The sequence below is a fragment of the Canis aureus genome, chromosome 15 (genome assembly GCF_053574225.1).
Source record: "Canis aureus isolate CA01 chromosome 15, VMU_Caureus_v.1.0, whole genome shotgun sequence".
Lineage (NCBI taxonomy): Eukaryota > Metazoa > Chordata > Mammalia > Carnivora > Canidae > Canis > Canis aureus.
Genome location: NC_135625.1, coordinates 22,721,150 through 22,744,388, shown reverse-complemented (window position 1 = coordinate 22,744,388; position 23,239 = coordinate 22,721,150). Strand labels below are relative to the sequence as shown.

General features: G+C 38.3%; 1 long non-coding RNA gene across 3 annotated transcripts in view; it reads right to left on the bottom strand.

Annotated features, from left to right (window-relative positions):
- Positions 1–982: 982 nt before the first annotated feature.
- The window catches only part of LOC144283969 (uncharacterized), a 40,056-nt gene continuing 17,799 nt past the window's right edge, over positions 983–23,239 (bottom strand). For 2 of the 3 annotated variants that reach the window (XR_013352447.1, XR_013352448.1), the window contains exon 3: positions 8,125–11,684. This is a non-coding gene — a long non-coding RNA (uncharacterized LOC144283969). Of the gene's footprint in view, positions 1,333–8,124; positions 11,685–23,239 lie in introns of those variants that run through there. The other variant, XR_013352449.1, reaches the window with a different exon arrangement.

Here is a 23,239-nt window from a genome sequence, read left to right as displayed (position 1 = left end):
CCAGCAAAAGTGACTATGATAGTTTATTCTATAATTTTTTCCATTTTTCTTCTCTTACAAACTGGCAAAGAATCTCATCAGTCAAAGCCTAGCAACAAAAATTCTCCAATTCTTTTCAACGGTTTAACCAGGGCCACGTAATTTTTAATCTTATATCTGGGGATCAAATGCTAAAAGGAATAAACAAGATACTCTCCCTGAAGGAAATTGATATCAAATGAACCTAAAAAGTCATCCTTGGTTTGGTATTAATCATTTGCTTAATTATCCCCATCTTTGGAGCTCTTGGAATGTTTCGGAGACAGGACCACAATGCCAGAGAATATAGAAGGCGTCCTTTGTTCCTTGAATTAAGGGCTCTTCTGCTGTCTGTCTCTCCCCCTCATTTGTTACATCTAACAATCTGGAAGTGAATGTGCTTAATAGGCTTTGTCTGAGAAGAGCTTCATTTCTTTTTTGCGAAGGAAGCTATAGCCTTGGAATTGTCTCCCCATGCACTGCACCTTTTGACAGCACTGAGCCTTTATTTATGAAAGAAGTTTAATTAATGCCCTTGGATAAACTGTTAACCTTTGAAATGGTTTCCTGATGCATGGAGGCCCTTTCTCTTCTGCCAGGAATTGATTTTGGAAATGGCCCTGCCTCCTCGTGACTTATGATTCAGAGAGGAAGAGCCCATGCAAAGTGCAGCAAGGCGGGGATGAGAGCCCCGCAAAGTGTAGTGATGAAGGCTTTGCATCAGTATCTGGAAAATATAGATCATTGAGGATGTGTGGAATCAACTTCAAAGAGAGATGATGGTTTTGCAAAGAAACGGTAATATGCCATTGGGACAAAACCGTAACACTGAAAATATAAGGCGGTGTTGTCTTATAAAGCAAGGTTCTCAAATTTCTAGTAAAATCATAAGAATTTGTTTTAAAAGAATGGCACAGACGAAGGATACACAGAAAGGGAAAGGACAGACACAACTTTCAGGCTAGTAAATTTTATTGTATTTTCCTGGCATGGCTCCCAGAGACCTTTGCAAAGAATTGATGCCAGAGAGTTATTCTTTAGGGGATTTACTCTTATTAACGTCGTTATTGTTCAATGTTCATACAGTTGTTTAATAGGACAGATGTTTTTTAATTAAGTGCTATTTTAGGAAAGTAATTTTTCCAAAGCAGAAGCAATATTTTGGGGCAAAGCGTGTTGAGTAGTATTCTGGAAGTGCCTTCATGTTTGTGCTTGCGTATTCCAATAGCAACTCTTCATAAGGTCAAATTACTGTGGTCCCCAATCTGTTTCCGTGGTCAATGGAGACTTCACTTTTGTCGTTCCAATTATGCCCTTCAGAAGAAGACCATATTGGTTTGTTTGCACAGAAATTACAGAAAATACGATCTGCCACTGAGTAAAATAAATAAAACTATGTTCTCAGTTATGTTATTGCCACTTCAGATTTTAGACCTTCTCTTATAAAACTTATTTGTTTTCTGTACCAGGGATACAGATTGCTTATTAAATTAACAAGGGCCATGCAATAAAGATTTGAGTAGAATAACAATTCGGAACCCACTGAACTATAAAATAATTCCATCTTTCTCAATCAGATTCTGAGTGCCAAGCTGCCTGTAGCCTGATGAGCAGCACCACCACCACACGTTTCCCCCTACAACCCTGGAATTTCCCGATTACAAGACGGGAGTGTGCTTGAGGCTGTGTTATCTATCCTCATAGTCCTAGCCAGTGTGGCCCATCCTGTGGAGAATGCTGAGAACTGGCTAGAAGTGAAAGAACATTCTTCTGGCCAGGCCAGTGTGTCCCTGCTGCTTCACTGCTCACTAATTAGGAGCCACAGCAGAGCCTCTGGTAATCCAGCCTCTCCTCCATGGCCAGGACCACTCTGCCACTGTTGCTGTGGCACGCATTCTCTGAGAGGCTCTGTGCAGATGAATGCCACCCAAGAGATGTGGCCTGGCCTTCTACAGGCTGTAGAAGAAGGAAGAAAGATAGGATAAGTCATGAGTCATGAGGTTGTCCTAAGTGAGATGGAACAACGAATGTTCAGGCTGGGTTTTTCTGACGGGGAGGGGGGTGGTGCTAGGGTGGCGGGGGGAGAGGAACCAATTTCCTGAAAGCACCTTATTTTAAAATTCCTTCTGCATTTTATCATCGATGTTCAGGATCTTAGGATGACAGAGTGTCATACGGTCCAATTTCTATTTTGCTCATGGGAAAAATTAAGGACTAGAGAGCAAAAAAAATTTTCCCAGCGGTGCATGCCTTCTTAAGAAACAGCACAGTCTCTACAAGCATCTGATTCTCCAAATTCTGAGCCTGAAGTTTTTACCAGTATGTAAGTGGAAGACCATTCTGATGTATAATTAAAACCAAAATATCCAGAAATGCAATCTTATCCTCCACATGGTAAGAGATGGTGATAGAAAGTGTTTGCATCTGTCCGGTACGTACTGAGCATTGCAAAAGGGTGCCAGCATGATTGATGCCATCTCTACACATCCTGCTGCTTCCCTAGAGTTTTTAAGAGGGGGGAAGAGCTGGGGGAGTTTAAGTATTTCCTCTTCCCTAAATCTGGCAGTTAAGACCAGGATTAAGTTTTTTAAAATCTGAATTCCACATTTGTCATTATTCATTGATCTATAATGAAAGTATTCAAAAAAAGTATTCCAAGAGACAGCAAACATCATGTTGCCATCATCTCTGAACTGTCTAACACTGGGCCTCTGGCCCCTTTTTCATAATCTTTCTTCACGATCTTCACCATGAATTCTCAAGGTCAGTGGTTCTTGAATTTCAGAGTACTTCATATTGCTGATCCCCATTGCCAGAGCTTCTGATTCAGTGGTCAATCTGGAGTAGAGGCCAGAATGTGCATTTTTAACAAGAGTACATATAATGCTGATACTTTTGATCAGGGCACTACACTTGGAGAAGCACCATAGTAAAGAAACATGAACATAAGTTACGTCAAAAATATTAAGAATCACAGTTTTTTACATAGGTTCTATAAATCACTGAAGCATACATATTAAATTAATAATATTTTATGAAAAAAATAATATTTTATGAAAAAGAGAGGAAGAGGTTGAATTTGATTCTAGTGGGAAAAGATTTTATTTGTATTGCTTGAACTTGGTCAAAAGAAAATAGATTTACATAATATTTGTATAATTAAATGTAAATTGTTTTTAAAATATAAACATTTAGCTCGTGGTTAATGGATTATTCAATTTTTCTAATTTTATGGGATCGATATCCTAATTTATGCTTCTCTAGAAAATCATCCACCCTCACCCCTCAGGAGGCTAGATACTTTTTTGTGGATAATTTAAATAGAATCTCTGGACTTGGGGAACACAAAACACAATAGAGAACTGAGGTGAACAAAATAAAATAGGGAATAAGTGAAACACAAATGGAGAACTATAGGATTCTCAACTCTTTTCTCTTGACCTACTTCAGAATGCTTGCAGCCAAGTTTATCCTTTCTACCTGCCCTGCTCAGCCTGCCTCACCTGCAGCAGGAGATAAAGACTTCTCAGAAGATTCCTCCCTGAAAAGTCTCTAGATAGACATTTGGACATACCTAGGGAAAAGCTAAATTGAACCCAACCATGGAATAGTGATGCCAACAACTGACAAGTCCTCTCCTCATAAACAGAGCTTCTCAACAATTTTATAAAGCCTTGCTCTTAAAAAATAGATTTATGGCCCAAACCCAAGACAATGAAAGAAAATACGGAATTCAAAATATACAAAAGCAGAAGAAATAAGTATACATACATATAGCTGCAAATACACACACAAAGGGGAAATAAATCCCACAATCAGTATCCTCACAGAGATTAGAGAAGACAGTTCTTCCACTAAATTACAGAATCTGATGCTCCCAAATAGTTATAGAGATCAAGAAGTAGTATTTGAAAATTGATATACAAATTAATAAGTAGAAAAGCTCAGACAATAAAGAAAAGGATAGTTCTAAGAAGTTATAATAAAAAGAAATTGAGAAATAATTCAAGATATTAGAAATTTAATCTGAAAAAAAGACCAGACATTTTGGAGACAGAAAACAGAGAAAATGGAGAAGAAACTGCATATTAGAAAAAAATTACAGAAGTATGTGTTAATTTCCTAGGACACTAACTAGTTCATCAGTGACCGATATTCTGTTGACTTAGCCAAAATTATGAAATAATTCATATCATGCTTCTTATAGGGATGAAAATTATATCAGTGGTTAAAAAGTCAAGTATCTTATTTTTAGAGATATGGAGGTTTACCACCAGTGGGATAAGCTAAGGGAATTGAATGTCATTCTGGAACAAGGAAACTAGGAAGTGAGGAGAAATGGGGAGGAGAGAAGACAGACATGTCCTGTTGTTCGCCAGTTTTTACTAAGTTTTCATTGTATGCATGTACTACTTAAATGAAAATAAAAATTCATTTTAAAGAAAATTAGTAAAAACTCACACTTTTGAGAAACACACAAAAGAACATCTAATATTTGGGTATTCATACTTGATAAGAAACATGTTGGGGAGGTTGTGTCCCTCATTTCAATCCCTTTTTTCACATAATGGATGACTGCCTCTGTCCTCGCCCTTCTTCACGCCCCAGCAGAAGACTAGGGAATCTTGTGCAGATTTGAAACACAGGCCCCAGTTTTGTGGGATCGGGCACAAGAGGAGAACTACTCAAAGCAAGCAGCTCTCATGCCCACATAGAAGAGGAGTGGTTTCTTTTATTCTTTAGGGCAATAAAATTTACAGACTATATTGCCTGTTGTTATTACACTGAAAATCCGCTTTACGAAATGATTGTAATCCTCCCAGTCATGTGTGCACGTGCACACCCTCTCTCTCTCTCTCTCTCTCTGAAATGAATAAATCATTTTTAAAAAATCCTAAATCGGCAAACATTCCCATGAAAAATATTTAACAAATACTGCATCATGCTATCGAGCAGAGTATTGCATGCTCATCAAGAGAGGGCACAGATAGTTTTGAAGGTAGACAAACCTGAGCTTTAGTGCTCTTTCTACCTTTTACCAGTGATGGGACCTTGGAATTTTTTTTTTAAGAGATGGTAGGGGCAGGGGTGAGTGGTGTAGGAACAGAGGGAGAGGGAGAGAATTGTAAGCAAGCTCCATGTCTAGTGAAGAGCCCAGCATGGGACTGGTTCTCACAACCCTGAGATCCTGACCTAAGCCAAAATTTAGAGTCGGACACTCAACTGACTGGGCCACCCAGGGGTCCCAAGGACATTGTAAATGCTTTTTAACCTCTCTACAACTCATCTGTAAAATGAGGGCAATAACAGTGTCTACCTGCTATGGTTGGCGAGTGAAATTCTTAGCACAGCAGGTGCAATTCTTAGTTTAGTGCTTAAAGCTACATGGGAAGTAGTACACAAACTTTAATCATAAAATTAAACAGCAATGGCAGCAGTGATACTCACAATTACTAAAAGAAGTATGCTAGCAATAATGGCAGAGAATTTACAATTTTAAGGGAAATAAATGGTCCCCAAATCTAATTTTAGTCTTTGTGATAGTTTTGCCTTCCCCCCAAAAATGTTTCCTCTAAAATGATAATTAGAAAGGACTACTGCAGGTTTAAGAGCTTCAGTTTTAGTATTGGAGTGACAGCACCAGAGGAGAGATTAGAGAAAGAACAAAATGGGAAGATAGTTTCAAAATTCAGACTTCATAAGTCTAATTACTCAGGAGTTTATGAGTATTGCTTCATTCTAAATGAATAAACTACTACAGGGAAAGATCGTCTCCTTGAGTCACACGCAGTGGGGAAGACCATGGTTCTAAGAACATTCAACAGCCGGTGAGTTTACATCTGGACTCTTATTTCTCTGGTGTAGCTACTGGATGATACAGTCCTAGAAGACTGACATTAGGGGTAAAACTTTTGGGTCTAAGTAAAAATAAGATTCTGTTCTGTCCTAAGCATTTTCAGGTCTTATTCCTACTAAGAAGAGATGAGGTGTTTTAGATAGGTAGATTGAAACTCCAGGGCTTGATCCTTCCTGCTGAATCAGCAAATCCTTTGCATTCTGACCTTTAGGCGGTGGTACAGGCTCATCCATTTGCAAAGGTGTGCGGCTGAGTAATAGGAACCCCAGCTGTCCCTTGGGCTTTCTGCATGGGAAAGGAGTTTTTCATTGTGACTGTATCATTTGTTAATAACACGGGCTTGCTTCAATATGAACAAAGAGTTCATTATAAAAATCAAAAAAGTGAATGACTTGCAAGGCACAGTGGACATAAATATTATGCCCTTTTTAACTGACAGGTGAAATGAAGCAAAGAAAGATGAAGTGAAGTCCCATAGGCCACAAGTCGGGGGCAGAAACATACTTCAAAAGTTGTGCTCTTGAACTCCCTGTCCGCATTCACCTTCCATACCCAGAACCCGGCTTCCTTGCCTTGATGCTACAATGTGCTAATTTGCCTCTCCTAAGAACTTCTCCAAAGATGGAAGAGGTGGAGTCCTCAGAGGATGCTCTCTTCCAAAAATCATGCAAAGTAGAGTAAGAGAAACTTGTATGAAAGCCGGAAAGGAAATGAAACGCGATTAATTAAGCATGTAACCTAACCAAGGGAGTGGGTAGTGACTGCTCATGTATTAACCATCATAGCCAATTTGGGAAACTTCAAAATTTACTCCCAGAACTACAAGTGAGGCAATAAGAATTACCTTGTGTGAGGTGATTGTGGTGTATTAAAGGCAGGCATATTCCCATCACACTAGAATATAATTTAGATTTCTGTCCAATATCCTGCACTTGCAGAAAGCCTATAAAGTACTTTTCAAAAGAATAACAAATAACATGGAAGATGAACACTTTCTCTAAAAAGCTTCATGTTTATAGGCTCCAAAGATGTGTCTACACTCTTACTATTAGAACACTGTTCAGATGACGTTTCTCTCTCTCTCTCTCTCTTGCTCTCTCTCTCTCTCTCTATATATATATATATATATATATGATCATATATATATATATATATATATATATATGATTCTCTGTCTAAATGCACTGAAATTAAGGACAGGACTGCTATCTTCACAAAAAATTAGCCACTTTTTCCACATAAAGCTGGCATATTTCTAGAGATAGTTTCTTATCTGTGAGATATTTGATCCCATCTGTCAGAATTCTTCCTATAGAATTTGCCCAGAACACTCACTTCCCAACACATTAAGATCTTCAGTAATAGCCTTTATCTCTACAACTAATTCTACATTTCCTTCTTATGGCCCTTCACCTAAATATTGTTAGAATAAAGAATTATTGACAACGGCAGGCTAAGAGAAGGCATTTTAAGGTCAATTCAGAAGAGTATTATTGAACTATTATGATACACTTTGCCTAAAAACTATTTAGGAACTTCTCAATAGTGTTTGTTCAGCTTTAGATTTAATAAACTAAATTAGGAAATATCTCAGAGAAAGAAGATGCAAGAAGGTACAAATGACAGGGCATCAGGTGGCTTCATCTTTCCCTCCATCCTTGGGGAAGTGACAATAATGACTGAACGATCCACAGATGGTCAACCAGCTAGTGATTTTAGAAATCTCCGGATAAGAAAAAAAAAATTTCCCTTCAAAAAATCTGTACCTAGAATCTCTTTCAAAGCATTTGCACTTTTGCCTCAGAAGACCAAATTATGGTCAGATCCAACAAATACCACAAAAGTTCCTAAAAATTAAAACTCAAGAACCACCTTGAAAAATAACATCTAAAAAACTCCACCTTGCTGGAGTTTATCCTGGCTCTTATTCTTTACTGTACCCACTCCCACATTTCACTTCCTTCTCTGTTCATGCACCCCCCAGCCCCTGAGCACATCACACTTCTCTTCCAGATTTCCAGATTCTATCTCATTTCCCTAGGGGAGGGAGAGTGTTTGGTAGAAGGAAGTGGAAAATGGAATGTGAACAGGACAAAGATATGACAATAGGTAGAAGAGTAGCCACATCTAATTTATTATCATTTATATTGAAATGTGCATAGCCATACACACAACTACAAATTTCAATTTTGAGAATCATCTTGACCTTCAGAAGTATGTAGGTGGTATCAATCTCAATAGCTGTGCGCTTATCCCATCCAAAGACCTCTTAATTTTACTTGTGAAACTGATAACGTCTATTATTATATTTTTTAAAATGTTACTGTTTGGTTAAAGCTGTACTCTGCAGATGTTTTATGTTCCTAAATCTTCTGGTCCCATGACAAATAGGTTTCTATTTCCCTGAATGCTTCAGCTTTGAGTGCGTGGACTCCCTTCCCTATGTATCTCCTATCATGGCACACTGGCATACTCTCTTCCTGAAATACGTACTCAAAGTGTATGATTCTCAGAATTCTAGTTCCAAATGGTAAGCAAAGGGAATTTTATATGAATACACACTTTGAAACTAGGCACGGTACTATTACAATGTCTCCAGAGATTTACTTGTGCATAACCATTAACTATGGAGTAAGTTAGAAAGGTAAGATGGATGGTTGGAAGGAGATTCATTATTTTACTATTTTATCTCTAGTTATGTATTTTTAAAGTGTCCAAATTACATTACTCTCGTGACTTCAAAAACTAGTGAGTGGTAAATAATATATTAGGAGCATTTGATGAATTAAAAAGACTCAAGTAGATAATAATTCTCTAAAAGCTCAATTTAATGCCTCTAGAGCATTTACTGTTGGATTAATCAGACAGTTTTAATCAGTATACTCAATATATGTTGTTTATTAACACATACTTCTTCAGGATTAACATCCCCACTTCACAGTTCACACATACAACCTCAGCATTTGCAATCTTTTTGATCAATTTTATGTGTAACCTTTCCTTATAGCCTATTGTCTCATGTCAAAGTGCTCGCTCTGTCATTAAGAGGAGTCAGGCAGAGATTAGAAATGAGAAAGAAATAGGGAGCAGCCTGTACATCCTTTTCCCTCAGCTTTTAACACATTTTATTACAATTATAAATTTACATCCTGTGTATTATAAAAGCATAAATTGCATATTTACGTATCTCTTTCCTCACAGCCCATTGCATGATAAGCTTCTCCAAGGTGGGTCCTGTTGTTTAGCTGACACAGAAACTAGTACTGTGTCCACATAGCAAGAAAGCAATAATGTTTTTGTTGAATGAACTCACACCGATGGTAAAAGGCTACTTATCAATATTCACAAGTAGAAGTGGTCCAGTATATAGCAGGTACTATTCAGCCAAATTGCTTGTTCGTGATGGCTAAATTACACTAACAAAAACCTCGAAGTGCTCTTTACACAGGAGAACTAAAACTTAAAAAAAAATTTTAAATGACAGATTAAGGAACATCCATATGGCATTTAAAGAAGCTTATGGACCTGAAACTAGGCAACAGCTACAGTGTCATAAGAAGTAAATTGACATGATATTTTCAGAAAGTTTTATTTATCTTTTATTTTATTATTTTTTTTTTAAGTAGGCTCCATGCCCAGCATGGGGCTCAAACTCACAATCTGGAGATCAAGAGTTCATGCTCTACCAACTGAGCCAGCTGGGCACCCCCCAAAAGTTTTTAAGTAAGTAAATACCTATCAGGAGACGTTATGTTTTATAAATTCCTTCTTCTAAATACCAATTAATAATTATTTTAATAAAAGATGCCATCATTTCCCTTCTGCTAAATGATCAAAATGTTTCAACTTTAAAATTTGGACTTCATTAGTTTTACATTTGCTCCACTGCACAGAAGTGAAGATAAAAGAATTATGGAGCAAATTTTTCAAAAAGACAGCCACACACTACATTTAAGAGATTTTACACCATAGTAGAGCATTCAGCATGAACATTTTTCTCTTCCCATCATAAGTCAAAGCAATCCTTTTTTCCTAGTCCTGCTTTAGTAGGACCTGTGAGGCAGGCTGTGTCTCCGGTGCATTCAGGAGCCAGGGGGAGAGAGAGGAGTGGTTGGAGCCAACTGCCAGCCACATCCTGACTAAAGTGCATTTAATACAAATCCTACTAATTCATCCCTGCCTGGAAACTCATGCAAAAATTGTCACCAGAGTCAAAATTTCTTCCCAATGGTCTTATGTACCGAAGAGCAGGAAGATGGGCCATTTTTATGTCACAGAAACAATTTTAAGCAGGAACTTGTAGTGTTGCAACAAAATATCCAAAAATGAAATTAATTTATACACATGGTTGACAAAAAGCAGTACTTCAAGGTTAAACCTAGGAGGCCAAGGAGAGGTGATTAATTTAGCAGCCACGATACAGGAACAGAGCAATATGAATGAAGAGTAGCACGGAACATTCAAGAACAATCTTGCATATAAGCAAGTCAACAGAGAGGACCAAAATCACAAGACTTGGCTTTAGCTGTATGAGCTTTGGGTTTCACCAGTGCTTTAAAGAGATGGTGGAAAATAAGTAGAACATCCGGGCAGCTCATTCGTAGACCTGTCCATCTATGTGTACTTGTGTACTTGTATGTCTCCACGACATTAAACATAAACTCCCTATCAAACTCCATGAAGCAGAAGTTTTTTTTCAAATATTGTTTTCACTTGCTTCTATATTCAGGATTGAATATAGCACCTGGCACATAGAAGGTGTTTAATAAATACACAGTGGATGAATGGATAAATAGATGAATGAACTATATACACAATTTTATTTCTGTTTCCCTCCACCCCATTATACCCGTTCAGTACTTGCCACCCATCCATCTCCTTGCCCTTGAGTGACAGTGAAGACATTTCTAGAACGCTTTGGGTCACTCCTAGATCATAGAAAGGCCTATGGTAACTTTACCAAACATGATTGCAGGCAATGTAAAACTTCCTTGCCCAGATCATATTAGCAAGCTCTAACTTGATTTCAAGTTAAATCTCAGTTCTGCCTTTAGCTGAAGCCTGTAGCTGGCAGTGGGGAAGAAGTTCCCTTCCTGCTTCCACCACCTAAGGCTGGAGGAGGTTGGATATAAAAGCACCAGAAATATCTGTGCTTCTTACATGGCCATCACAGTCACAGATGGGTGTCATGCTTTCTAGGCCTTACAGGTGTGTTTTTTTTTTAAGATTTATTTTTATTTATTTATGATAGACATAGAGAGAGAGAGAGAGGCAGAGACACAGGCAGAGGGAGAAGCAGGCTCCATGCCAGGAGCCCGACGCGGGACTCGATCCCAGGACTCCAGGATCGCGCCCTGGGCCAAAGGCAGGCGTGAAACCGCTGAGCCACCCAGGGATCCCCCTTACAGGTGTTTAAAGCAGACTATCTTGTGTAGGTGCTTATATCAGTCCTTTGAAGTTTCCTTAGCAGGCCCCATCAATTGCCACTTCTGTGACATGGCAGTTCTCTCCTTGAGCCTGTGGCTTTTGGCCCCACTTCATTTCTGTCTCAGGTGGGGATACCTTTCAGCTGGTTACCACCTGGGTCCTCTCACCCTGGAAGGAAAACCCCTTGGGCAAGATTCATTTTAAAATGTCATCAGGATTGGGGTGGCTCAGTCAGTTAAGCATCTCACCCTTGGACTCTTGATTTCGGCTCAGGTCATGATCTCAGGGTCACAGGATTGAGCCCCACCTTGGGCTCTGCACTGGGCATGAAGCCTGATTGGGATTCTCTCCCTCTGTGCCTCTCCCAGCACTCATGCATGATCTAAAAAAAAGAAAAGAAAATATTGTCAGTATGATGCCCACTGACTCAGCAGTCACACCCTATTGATGTGTGTTCCTGAGGAATGCATTTTCTTCTCAACCACAGCATTCTTCCTTCCACATGAGCCACTTCAGCTTTCTCAAGCAGGACCATGGTACCTGTGCCCTGTCGTCCTGGAAACTTGCCAGGTCATCCATGACTACAGCCCTTAATAGCCTTAGGCGAAGGGGCTATGAGCCCCTTCAGGGCAACTGTGGCCCTTAATACCATTTCTTTCTTTTTTTTTTTTTTAAGATTTTATTTATATATTTTTTTAATTTTAGAAATGGAGCATGTGCATGCACAGTGAGGAGGGGCAGAGAGTAGGGAAGAGAGAAAGTCAGATTCCCCTCTGAGTGCCCCATGGGGGCTTGATCTCACAACCATGAGACGCCAGCCAAAACCAAGAGTCAGATGCTCAAAACACTGTATCACCCATGCCTTTTCTACATAGAAATTGTCCCCACAAGATCCTTTCCCAATCTTACTTAACCCCTATTTTTTATTTTGGTGAAGGGCCCCTGGAAAGAGACCTGAAATCGTGTAACCAGTTCCCAAATAAAAAGTTCAAATTTGAATTAGTAATTTTCATCTTGGTAGTCTATGGCAAATTTTATTTTGGTTCTTGGTATTTATTGTACCTGGGTCTCTAGGTGGAAGCATCCAATTTCACAGCCTGCTACACGTATTTGTAAATACATGATCCGGAATGACAAATAGGTTTTAATTCCCAGGCCAGTCTTGATCCAGTCATAGTATCTGCCAAAGAGCACTGACCTGAGGAGATCCAGGCTCAGGGGCACAAATGTCTTTGTAGATTGGTGATGCGGGCCAAGAGAGAAGGAGAAGTCAGAGACATTCCTTAGGCTGGACCAGATCTATGAAAACAGATGTCATGTTTGTCTTATACAGGAAGGCCTGGTCGCAGTCTCAGTTTGGCTTAAAGACCTTCTGCCTTCCTGAGAGAACCTACTATTTCCTTCACTGGGCATAGATTTCTGCTCTGAAATTTAACCCTTTTGGCTAAGCTTCAAATGCATTAAGACTTTATCAACAACCCTCCAGCCTCAGTGGCTCGATATACTCCCTCCACCCTTAAATTGCTGGCTAGGACCTTCCTTAAAGCTAGAACTCCCTGAAATTAAGCTGATAGCATCCCCCTAACTGCATCCTTACACCCTCCCCTCCTCCAATCTAGTGACTTCCTGCTTCCATGTCCTCTTCAATTGATTAGACCCCTGTGATGGCAACCCTACCCAGATGGTCACTAGGGTTCACCACTGTTCCCCAGGCACTGTTATATAAAGCACCAGCCTCCCTAGGCAGAGACCAGCTCTCCACAAGAATTCCATTAGCCTGATCCTATCTACATCCTTTATTCCCTTCCACTGTGTTGAGGCCCCAGCAGCATGTCTCACAACAGAGGAGAAATAAGTATTTGTACACATGAAGCAATTAGAAAGTAAAGCAAGCCTTATATAATAAATGATTAATTAATTGATCAATTAAATATCACCAAGGGTTAGTTCACATTATGGCCTATATTTGTCACAGGAGAATATCAAAAGGAAAATATTTCATTGTATCATTATTAGCAATAGTCAAGACATGGAAACAGAGTTGTGTGTGTGTGTGTGTGTGTGTGTGTGTGTACGTGTACATATTATATATTCAACCATAAAAAAGAAGGAAATCTTTGCCATTGTAACAACGTAGATGGAGCTTGAGGGCATTATGCTAAACGAAATAAGACAGAGAAAGAGAAATACTTCATCATCTCCCTTATATGGGAAATCTGGAAAAAAAAGAAAAAGAGAAAAAAAAAACACTTAGAAGATCAGATTTATGGTTACCAGAGGCAGGGAATGGGGGAAATGGAGGAGGGTGGTCAAGGAATACAAACTCCAAGTTATAGATAAATCCTGGAAATGTAATATACAACAAGGTGACTCTAGTTAACACAGCTATATGGCATATTTGACAGTCTCTAAGGGAATAAATCCTAAAAGTCTTCATTGTACGGAAAAAAACCTTTTTAAAAAAATTCATATGAGATGATGGATGTTAACTTATTGTGGTAATCATTTCATGACCTATGTAAGTCAAGTCATAATGCTGCATACCTTAACCTTTTACAGTGCTGTATATTAATTATATCTCAATGAGACTGAAAAAAATTAAAAACTAAAACAAAGAAGAGGTATCAAACATAGACAAAAAAATCGAAATGTCTCTAATGTACACAAATTGTTATCTCAAATGAATTGACAGAAATACTCTTAGAAATCATATCAGATACAAAAAAACAAGCATATTACACATCAAGAATTTATTGCATAACTCTTCATGGTATTCACTAGTCACTTTTCCAGATTTCTGGCTGGGATGATGAGCAATGGTTCCTCTTGTCTAGCATGTGTAAAATAATATTGCTTCTGACAAGGAATGTCTTTGGATTACCACTGAAATAATTTAGATTCTGAGAAATTTGCACATGATAATTCCTCCTCTCAAGACGCAGAAGACCTTCCATTAGGCTTCACGATAAACATAATAAAACTTTTTTCAAAACCTAAAAGTAACATTATTCAAAACTCCCAGTTGAAGTTATTTGCCAGTTGCACTCCTGTATGGCTCATTTAAGGCCTCCGCTGCCACTTGGTTGAGATGAATGAGCATCCAGAACAGGAGTGAACTCACAGATTTGCTGCTATTATTCAACTGAAGACAGTTTCCCAGAAGGCTAGATTAACAGAGCACAACCTGTCAGGTTCTGCTTTGAAGGTTGAAGCTTCAGAGTGAAAAACAAACAAACACCAGAGGAATAAAATGCAAGACTACTTTGCTCCAAATTGCAGACTCCAAAGATTATCATTCCTTTAAATTTACAGTCTAACCTCTCTCCTTCTGTACTGCCTCCTCTCCTAATAGCAAAACACTCTTGCCGAGAATTTTTCTAAAGGTCCCTTAGCATTCACAGTGTTCTCCCCCAAAATCTCTTTGTCCTAACTAACTGACTGTGCCTTCTCTTTTTATGAACCTGAAAAGAAAATTTTCAGGACTTTATTCCTGAACATCTTCCAAAATACTTACAGTTCCCTAAACTCAAGATAAAGTCATGTCCTACTTCAAGCTGACCTACTATCTTTCTTGAGACACTGGTCCCATAAGAGCAGCTTGGATAAAGGCTCAGAGAAGGTCTACTCAATCTCACTCTTCATATATTTTAATCTTCACTCTACTAATGGGGAATTGGATGGTTGTCAGTTTCTTTAAGACAGACGTATTTTATATGCCTTAAAAAATATATTTAGAGATCCAGCTTGCTGCACATACTAGATCCAATTGCTCTGAAAGTCTTCAAAATCAATGACCAGATAAATCACTTATAACCTTCTATAATCCTTATGAAAGGCCAAGTCACAATCATCAGGACTCTGAAGTAATCAGACCAGCAAAGTTTCGATTTGACCAAGTCACTGATGATCATGCAATTTGGGCTTCTTTGAACACTTTTGTTCCAAACTAAAGTTGAGAAAGTAGACAGAGAAAATAAAACTAAAAACAGTCTAACATGGAACATCCGAGGCATCATATGGTGGTAAAGCAAGGAGACTGCTTGGCAAAAGCCAGTTTGTGGCTCCTTGGCTCCGTTACCTACTGGATGACCTTGGGCAAGTTACTTAACCATTCTTGTGCCTCAGAATAATCTTCCGTCTTCTCTCCTATGAGCTAGAAGAAGCCAATGTACTGGACCTGCCCCGGGCCACATCGTACCTGGTTCTGTGGAGCTGTTGACCAGCGCTTCAGAATCATTGGCACCTGGTCACCAACATGTTTCATCCTAGGGGCCTCAGACTTACAAAAATGAGATGATTTAATATCCTGCTACATTGGACCAGCTATTAGAATTTCCCTGCATGTAATTATCCTGCATTCCTGTTACACCGTAGCACACATTACTTTTTCTAGCTATTACCTTCTGAAGAGATTCAAGAATCATAAGAGAATATCCATTTACCAGTTTCACCAATTGGAAATATTTTGCTGTGTTTGCTTTCAGCCTCTCTCATACTTATGTATGTGTGTGTGTGAGTGTAAGTGTGTATAAATATATTTCTATTAAATCGTTTGAGACTAAGTCACAGATATCATGACCCCAAATATTTAAGCATGTCTCTTAAATAACCAAAATACAATTATCACACTCAGGAAATTTAACATTAATTCAGTACAATTTTTCCAACAATGTTCATAATAGCAATATTTTTTTTTCTGTTTCCGCGTCATATCTAGGCTCTCGCATTACATTTAGTTATATTGTGGTACTTACTGTAACGTCACTGCACTAAATTTATTATCAGTCTGCCAGTATTAGGCTAAATTATAAACTCCCGATGACACACGCTATGTTTTATTAATCTTTATACTTTTGGAATAAACAGAGTTCTTAGCACATAAAAGGGACTTGGTGTCTATTTGATGAAAGACTGGTTGGAAGTTATTTGTCAGTTTTTCCCATATTAACTTAAGTACCATAACAAGCAAGAAATTTGACATAGTGATATTTCATATTAAAAGCACTGGAAGGGACTGAGAGATTATTTTGTCCAAATCCTTACTTCTTAGAGGAGATCCCAGAGTACCTTGCCAACATCACAGAGTCGGAGAGAGCCAGAGCAGGACCAGAACCGTGGCCCCATGCCCTGCCATTCCATGCTGGCTTTCTCAGCCACCCTCAGAATCCATTACAAATATGTCAAATGCAGCTTCCTAGCTCAGCATCTATTAATCTGAGCAACTCCACTAATGAAAGGAACAAACGTAATTTAATATCTTGCATGACCCTTCTCTGGTCTAAGCCATTCGCATTTAGAAAAACAATCAAGGCACTGAAATAACCCTTCACAATTGAGATAGATGTGGATGGGCTATCACTGTGCATCAAACAACAAGCTCTTTTCCATCATCACATGGGGCATTGTGCACTGTTCAACTGGAGTGCCGGAACATGAATATCACAATCAATTTATCAATTAGCATTTTCCAAAACAATAGACACATTATGGGTTGGAATAGTAGTGTACACTTCAAACAGAGAGCCATTCAACCACCACTTAATGGCAGCTTTAGTCCCTTTTATGTAGGCTTAATGAACAAGGATGAACATTAGGGGAAATTTTATTTGGAAATTCATTTTAAAAACATATTTCGTTCAAGCAATATGATTTTCCATGCTTTTTCCAAAATCACCGATAAAGAAAATAATATGGATTTTGCAGATTAACTCCCTTGCTGATTTGATTCAGTGGCATATATAAAAATATATATAAATTCCCTGACATTATAATATAATGTCATAATACTGTGTTAATAACAATACTATATGCATTAGTACATGTTATGCTTTTACCAGCTTAAAAAGATGGCTTATATTAAGAGGGACCCAATTCACATTGTATTTCACAATTTTGCCCTAATGAAATTAACCATTTCATACATAAATTGTTAAATCACAGCTTTCCCTGTGGTAGGAAAGGGAAAGCAGAGTTTCTCTGTGTTTAAAAATCAGAGATAAATTCCATTTTATTCCTAGAGGCATGAGGCAGATAAAGTCTCTAGAGTACTGCTCACTTGACTAAGGCTTATTTTTTTTCCCCCTGATAAAGTGTACAGCTATCAATGCCACATGTCACCCAGTCTATAAAAGAATCAAATAAGGGGAAGGAATGTGAGGGAGACAGATTGTTGATCAAGAGGCTGATTCATTTCTGAACATCACAGTGGCAGAACTAGTGCAGTTGAAGCAGAGTTTGGGGGGTTTTGTTGTTGTTCATTGTTGCTTTTTTTATCTATGTCTCTCCTCTTCTACTAGACTGTAAGCAATTTGAGGGCAGAAACTATCTTTTTTTTTTTTTTTTTTTTTGCCTCTACCCCCCACAGCGTTTCACCCAGCGCCTTGACTGTGGGAAATGCTTAATAAATAGTTGCTAGATGCAGGAAGAAAGGAGAGAGGAAGGGAGAGAGTGAAGGGAAGAGGGGAAGGGAATCAAGAAAGCTCTCAACAAAAAATAGGATCTTGTCTCTTCCTGATGTGTAACTTCGCTCAGATTGTGTGCTCACAGCACTTCTCTTCCTTGCACTCCCTCATCTTCTGCCTAGCACCAGGAATCTGAGTTCCCACAAAATGCAACCAGTGATTCTTCCTCCACAGCTATTTATACCACTTATTCCATTCTTGCCTAATCCCTAAGTACAATGTTCTTGATTGACACCTGAGAAGTGATGATATTAGATCTATAAAGAGATTAAAGATAATTTAGTCCAACCCCCTTATTTAAGAGATGAAGATAAAGAGCTGAAGTGATTTGTCCTCCTCCAAGCAGCCAGATCATAACACAAGCAGCTCTTAGATTCCTGATATTTTTTTTCTTGAAATGGTTTCAAACTTTCAAAATAGTTTTGTGGCCCTGGTGCCCTGTTACCTTCAATTATTTTAGAATGTATTTCCTACAAGTAATATATTTTTCTGCAAAGCCCCAATATAATTATCAAAATAAAGAACTTAGTGTTAATATATTACTACCATCTAATCTACATACAAGTTTCCCCAGTTGGGTAAGAGTATGTGTTTTAGTAAAGGGTTCCAGTCAAGGATCCTATCTGGTGAACATGCTTTGTTCATCTCTTTCAATCTCAAACAGCTCCTCAAGGCTTCCTTGGCTTTCATGACATTGATACTTTGACAATTATAGGCCAGTTGTTTAGATGGATGTCCTTCACTCTGGCTGTCTGATGTTTCCTCGTGATTATGTTCAGGTTATCTATTTTTGGCAGAAATATCACAAATGTGATGCTGTGGTCTTCTTTCATCCTGTCAGGTGCTATGTGATTTTGCTTTTGTCCCTTTTGGTAATGTTCACCCTAATTACTTGGTCAAGTTGCCTGTAGATTTCTTTACCATAAAGTCACTCTTTGTCCCTTTGTGAAGATACTTTAAGAGCCTATTCTACTCTTCATCAAATTTTCTACCACTTAATTGCATCCACTGATGTTTCTTGCCTGAATTATTATTACGATGGGAGCCAAATGATTTTCCTCCTCCTTATACATTAAGCATTTGGTAGTCTATTGTAAAGAAAAGGTTTACTATTATTATTTGTTTTGATACTAAAATTGTCTCTTGTTTGGCCATCTGACTGTCTATATCTTTTTGAAATGTCCTCCTCATTCTTTGAGTACTTCCTTACCTTCTACCATAATGAAATACCTCACATTTATTTTGTAAATAACCTGATCTGTCCCTAGAATCAGCCGTTTCTCCAAGAAATCCTGGTTCTTTTCCTAGAGCATAGATTTTAGGTACCAGCATCTGGATGACACTAGAGTGTCATTGCTCTCAGGATCTCTCTCTGGACATAGCTAGTAAATATGTGCGTGTATATGCATGCACATACTATACATATACATGTATACACGCATACATCCTTATCAATATTTATTTACATTTATATATATCAATCTACACCTAAATATTGAAAACCATGAGTTCAAACCAATACTGTAATTCCAAGCTAACTCCATGGGTTTATTCCAGTTTCTTTTTATCTTCATTATACTTTGCTATTCACTCAGTCCCCCAGAGAGTGACCAGTTCCCTGCAAAACCACCTCTATGACCAATTCCATGCTCTCTTACCACCCATAGCCACCACACCCCTGCATAGGTGCCCTCTGCAGAGCTCCAGTCTGTACCACAGATGCTGCTGCCATCACCTTTGTCTCCCACCAGGATGCTCTCCTCACCTTATTCTCAGCTTTCGTGACCTATGTGGGTCACACCCCCAGTGCCTGCACATAGGCTGCCTCCTCCTCCCTCTTGGGTTCTATACGCCTTACTAGTCTATAAACGTGCCCTTTGCACCCACTAAAGCTCCAATTCCCCATCCTCCAACATGGGGACTTTCTCCCTCTCCTCCAATCAGTCTAATACACCCATGCATGGGCCACCTAAGCTTCTGCCTCCTTGGAAGGAGGCCTTTTCACCCACCTGGACTCCAGTACCCATGGGGGAGCACCCATTGGGGTGCTCATTCCACGTGAGGGCTTCCATAAGCATCCCACCTGCTCATCCCAACACCTCTCAATGGAGCTTCAACATGCTCCAGTCAGTGCAAACACCATCTGCAACCTGGTCAAGCAACAAATCCTATCCTGTGTCACTGCCTGTAGGTACCTGTTTTGCTCAGCGCTACCTCAGGGCTTTCAGACTGAGAAGAAAGAAAGGGAGAACAGACTGAACTTCTTTATAGGCTTCCTTCCAGAAAGAAGGTCATTATTCATATCTCCAAATGTCTGTATTGAACACCCATTATTAGTATGCCTCTTTTAAAAATCTAAGAAAGACAAGTATCCTATTTACCACATCATATATATTCTTCAAAAAAGATTCCAACATACAGGACAGAATAATGCATCTTCTGGGGTTCTCAACAAATATTCATTGGCTGAGAAAAAAAATATTTCTGTTACCACATAGATAGCAGTGCAACTGAAATTGAACTTCACATCATCTTTCATGATAGCCATGAACTATATATTATGAATTATAATTTAATGAATGAGATACACATAAGGAATTAATAAATTTAATCTAAGAATATTTCAGCAGTAGTTCATTCTATCCTTTTTGTATTGTAGCCACAAGCACAAAAGAAAAATTCTTTTCTTTTAGCAGATATTTTTAATGAAAAATCTATAGTGAAAAATGCTGGTTTATTTTGAACTAAATCATTTCAATAGGCAGGGTGACACAATTGTGGCTGAAATCTATGCCATCAAATTGACAATAAAAATGTCTATTTAAAAAAAATGACTTGATTTGAAATGTCCATAACCTTTTGTCACAATACTAGCCACTTAATATGAATTTTTTTATGTCTAGCATTTGCAACACCAAAAAACCTTTTCTTATAATAAGCTCATACTGAAGGAATAAAAACTTAAAATAGTTGATACCAAGTATTAAAAGCCTAAGCCAGTATAAACTATGCCATTTTATTTAATTTATAATTGAATATTTTCTAAAAACTTTGGTTACATTTTGTTTGAAAAGTGAAGTCTTGTTATGGTTTCTGTCAGTTTATGACTACCTAAATATTATGAAAACCTCATAAACAATGCTCTGCATACGCACATAGGAAATAATGGAGACTCATGACCTGTTTTAGAGTCCAAACTTTGAGATAATTGGAAGCTTTACAAACCAGAAAATGGGGCAGAGAGAACTGGGAATTGCTGGAAGGGAAATGGACAGTTTTCATCTATCTACACTCATAAACTAAAATTAGTTTGATATGAAGTTAGACCAAGGAATTGAACATTGGAGAGGATTTAAGTGATCATTTGATGATGTGATTTGTACAGCACTGAGTATAACATTTCTCTCAATACACAGCATACTTGGATAGTCTTTGTCTAAATATCTCAAGTGGACACTGCTTTCATTGTGTGGATCTGAATAAAGAAAGTATGGACAATTCACAATCTTTTGACTCTACAGACTTTTCATAAGTTTGAAGCTTTGAGAGGCTGGGTTAAAATCTTGCTCAGCTTGTGAGAGCTCTGAAGTTAGATTTAGCTCCCTTCACTGCAGGTGGTCATGGATTTTATAGGCTTCCTACCAGAAAGAAGGCTTTTATCAATTCAACAAAGCCCGAGCTTTTCCCAGTGTTTTTCAGGCATAATCCACCCACTCCCCCAAGTGATTTAGCAATCCAACAGCAGCTCCAGGTTTGGGTGGCATGTGCAAGTACTTTCATCTTCCAAAGAGTTTTCTGCAACTCCCCAGCCTCTGCTGGCCAGGCAAGTCATATCATGAAGTAGCCTGGAACCACACATATTGTGATTCTAATCAGATTAGCATGCTTTAATCACTATCTTTACTTCTGTAGCTTATTTTATACTAATTAAAGCTCGTAAATTTTCCACTGCTAATTGAATTAACGAAGCCACTCATCTTTGTCAGGCAGCATCTTTTTTCTTACATCCACATATTTAAACAGGGTATGAAGCCTACAGGTAATCAATGAAACTAAGGTCCTACAAGGCAGCAACTATACCTATCTTGGATTGAGGACAAGCCTTCATTTCCTCAGAAGCTTCTTTATATGACAGGCAGGACAATCAACATTAAGAAACTAGTTTCTTCCTAGGCACTTGAAGTGATCTGGACTGGCACTGATTTAAATTTATTAGGTCAAATTCCATAGCCACCATATATACCACCATAATATACTAAAATACTCATTTGAACCAAAACACTTGTCAGAGGAGGAAAAATAAATCAAAGAGCCTTGTTACATTGCCTAGATGGAATTGATTTAACTGGTTAGTTTACCCCCAAAAAAGTCTATCTAAATTATAAATCCAGCTTTTATCCATATATTCTGAAATAAAGACACCTCAGATTAATCCCAATTTTCAAAGAGGTCATATTTGTAAAACTATTTGCTAAATTGTTGTTTTCAATATTATGTCATCGATGGTTGAGTTTTTCTGGTTGGCCCAAGTAATATATTTAATCCAGAGCTACCATTCTAACACATTGAAACTATTCACCAAAGGCTTCCAGCAGGTCATCTTAATTCACGGGGCTAAGTATAGACCATGCAGCTTCCTTCCTCTCATCTACTACCCAAGTCCACCTATTTGCTAAAATATTCTGAGTGTTTTCATAACAGCAGTGGCAGCAGGGACTCTAATGCAGGTGGTGACCCATATCACATGGAGAAAGAGACAATAATGAATTAATTTTGACTACTATGAATTTGGAATTAAAGCTTCATCTCCTACCAAAAATCTAGTAGCTCCTTGTAATTTTTTTTCCAGAAAGAATACAGGGAAACACTTGTGTGATTTGGTAATTTATATAGAAGTGGTAAATCCTGATGTCAGGATGCCCTGTTGCTTAGATTTAGTCATGTAAAGAACACTACCTCTTCAGTGGAACTCTAAAGTACGACCTTTATATTTGGTCTATATGACCACTAAGGTCTCTAGGATTATTCTGTTCTGAAAGTAAATCATGTTAAGGCAGAGAAGGGGTTGGAATTGAAGGTCCCTAAATGTTCTTATGGAGGAAATATTTTGGGTTATTTTAGTTTCCCCAAACTAAAAGTTTTGTTATCCTAGGGAAAATTATAAGGAGCCATTTTATTTCTCTATGTCCTTAGTCTCTAGTGTTAGCTACTGGATGAGATGGGTTCTATGGATTGGAAATTTCTGGAAGAGTATGTCCCAATGACCAAAAACGGTTGCTTTGGAATAACTGGCTTGTTAAACTTTGGTTTGGCTTATCCCCAGAAACTTGGTTCTCTTTATATTCAAAGCATCTAATTCCATGAGGTTGCCAAAAACTGTGGTAGATTGACCCCAGCAATGCCTTCAATTAGGTCATACATGCCTGTATTCACTTTTGGTAGAACTCTACCGAATTACCATTGGTCTTGGCTTTGT